Here is a 3,430-nt window from a genome sequence, read left to right on the forward strand (position 1 = left end):
CCCCGGTGGCTGTGTCCCACCCCTCTCCCCTTCTCTGCGAGTCCTCCCCGGTCCTCCCCTTGCTACCTCGGTTCGTCCGTGGTCCCCGGTGTTTCCTCTCCCCCGGGCCTTTTCGCCCTCCCGCTGTAAGGGGGCCTCGTTACCAGGATTTGCTCAGAGCCTGTGCGGGGGACAGCCGAGCCTGTGCTTTGACTTCGCTTCTCCGATCCTCCTTCCCTTTCGCTTTCCTCTTCCCCAGGAATACCGGCTTCCTGTTCCGCTTGACAGCATCTGCTTTAGGGCTTCGATTTTGGCAGTGTCTGTAGTGTTGGCAAGTTTGATGTATTCTGTCCTATGAAAACCACTGTTATTATCTTGCATCTGACTTTTTTAGGGCAAAAATGAAATAGAAATGTCGGTGACTTAATGTTGTGGTTATTTTGGACAGGGATTTGCTTTTTCAGTTCCAGAGCAAGCATCATCGTAACTGGTATCTATCTGATGCTTAAAAGGCTGTTAAAAAAAAATTCAGCTTGTTGCTTTTTCAGTTGTCCTTTGTGAAACACTCACTTCGCTTGAATTACTTTGCTGCTCCACATGCTTTTTCTATTTTATGGAAGGCTGTTTTACCCTGTGAAAGGTGGTTATTACAGAAGTGAAAGCACTGTTCAGTGCTTCTAAAGTAGTGTTGAAATCCTTATTCATGTATGCTTGAAAAGCTTGATCTTGCCATGTTGCTTATGAGAATCAATATTTAAAAACAGACTGGCTTTTTTATGATATGTAAACAGTACGCTGTTTGACTGCATGTGGTTTTACTGCCTAGCTGTGGGCTTTACTTAAGGTGCGGTTTCAGAATTAAACAGTTACGGTATTCATTAAAGAAATACAATAACGTGTGTCTGTCAAAGCCACACAAACTTTCTTGGTGCTCAGAACTGACGTTTCACTTTCTAAACTTTCTGCAAAGTCATTAATCTTGTTAGATTAATCCCTTGCTTTTTCTTCTCCTCTTCTGCTTCTTCATCAAAACAAGCAAACAAAAGTGCCCTTGAATGCTGTATCACTTTGAGGAAATAAATATGAGTAAGCAGATACAAACCTAAATGCAATAAACCTTTGTTTTTATGTTTGCCCCACAAACTGTAACTGTTTTTTCTCTAAGCAGTAAACAATGCTGATAAATGTTTCAGTGGAAGTATACAGTAAGAGAGACAGAAAATTACTACTACTGACCAATAAAGTGTTTAAGGTTAATGCTATATGAAGAGATGACAGTATTCTTAAACTTTTAATTCTTGTTGTGAAAAAGTAGAAATAAAATGTCCTCGGTTTATTGTCTTTTACATGTGTGCGCAGATGTCTGTATGTGATCTGTGGGCTTTTTGTTAGAGATGTGCTGACACAGTCCTTTTATTTTTAAGATTGTGTCTGTAAGTGGTGTTTCTTCCTTGTGCTCCATCCAGTTGTATAGTATACATCATATGTTTGTGTTCACTATCTTGTTTAAAAAGCAAACTAACTTGTTCCGAGGATAAGCATACAATTACTGCAGTGGATTTTTTTTTAAGTGATGAATATGTGCTAGATATCTGAAAACAACTTGGCTTGGTTTCATGTCGGTACTTGGAATAAAGTGAAGCTAGCCAGAACTAGAGCTTATAATAGATAGGTTTGTTGAATGAGAAATAGAAGCAATATATTGGCTAAAAAGACTTGAGCTCTGTATGCGACAAGTTCCTATTTCTTTCCATAACCTTCCAGTTTTGCCATTAGTGAGGCTTATGTAGTAGGTGGAAGAGGGAGGTAATTAAAATAAATATCTGGTGAATCATCTGAAAGTTTTCTTAATTTGTAGGAAGGTTGTTCCTAACAGTTACAAAAATACACTCTTACATGTATGTATATCTTCCAGTTCATCCTGCAAATAACAAGTGATATTGATTTATCAAGACAAATATTAACACTTGGTCTTAAAAGTTAACTTAAATGTATGGAACCGTTCCCATAACTCATTTGGAGTGCCTTGTTATAGCTTCTGGATACAGAAATCTTAATTTGTTGCTATTTCACGCTTGGGTTTCCTTTACAACACTGAATTTAAGTTGGGGGGGGGTGTTGCTTTTTGTTGTTGTTGGGTTTTTTGTTTATTTTTTTGTTTTGAGGGTTTTTTTGTGGGTTTTGTGTTTTTTTTTTTTTTTTAAGAATAGTATTATGTAGATGAACATTTCAGGGATGCTGTGTGGAATAGGTATCCTAGTGAATGTGTCAGTGGTCAATGTGTATGATTTGTTTATCATCATTTGAGAGAATACTGCATTTGATGACCTAAGAAGCCTTTTCAGTATTAGGTTCTTGTGTGACTGCAGGCCCGAGCAGGACTTTCATGCTGTTACAAGATCCAGGAAATCCTGAGCTCAGATGACTGAGGCCAGGGAGCAGCTTTGGCTCCTCCCAGGTTGTTCCAGGAGACGGCAATGATGTAGGGAGTGTGAATATATACTTGTCCTTGCAGGGCACCCCTTTATTCCAGCCCTTACAGGGAGCAGGCACATACTGGTGCCTTGGGAGTCTCCTTTCTAAAGACCTTTCCTTAATACGTTTTTAAATGTTGGTATTGCCTGAAGGACAAATCTGAACTGGGTTGTGTGGTGGTAAACTCAGTGCGCAGTTGTGTACAGTTCCTGCCCCGAGCTACTTCCAGGCTATGTTAGAAGGGAATAGTGTTGAGTGTAGAAAAGGGATGTAACTTAATTTGTGTGATGGTCCATTAATTTTGTGTTCAGTTTTTTGCTTGAAGTTTTGATATGTGTGTTCTCACTTAAGATTTAGCTAATGATTCAGCTAGATGAGAAGAAAGAACATGTATATGAACGCAAATAAGAATGAGATAGTGGAGGGCACGTGAAAGGAGGTAGAGGAGGAGACTGGGGAACAAGCAGGCAGGAGATTAGTGGTTCAGCTAAAGTTTTTTTGGGAGGGGAGAGCGGGGGGAAAAAAGGAAGATCATCTGCATTGCTGCTCTCTATGAAACACTTCACAAAACCAGTTCATAAAGCAGCCTGAATTTCTTATTCCAGCCTAGGTTGTCTGATGAGAATTCAGGCAAGAAAGGCCAAGAAGGCAGATGTTTCTCCCTTCCTGGGACTGTAGAAAGCGAGGGATGTGTTTTATAAACAATTATTTTGACACAACTATGAACTGAAGAAGCTACTGCCTCTGCAATACCTCTTCATTGCAAGCGTTTGGGTTGCCAGTGAACCTGATAAGGAAATTTCTCAAAGTTAAAAATAACTCAGGAAAAGTGGTTATTTTTAACCTTGGTTGTTCTTCAATGCTGCTGATGGCACAGCCACACAGACAGTTGTACTGGCATAACTTGGAAGGGGTGGCTTCTTACCCAGTCACCTCTGCTGGAGGATATGCTTGTGAAGCGATGAGGGGTGATCCT

Source organism: Pygoscelis adeliae, unplaced genomic scaffold, assembly GCF_000699105.1.
Source record: "Pygoscelis adeliae isolate BGI_AS28 unplaced genomic scaffold, ASM69910v1 Scaffold358, whole genome shotgun sequence".
Taxonomy (NCBI): Eukaryota; Metazoa; Chordata; class Aves; order Sphenisciformes; family Spheniscidae; genus Pygoscelis; species Pygoscelis adeliae.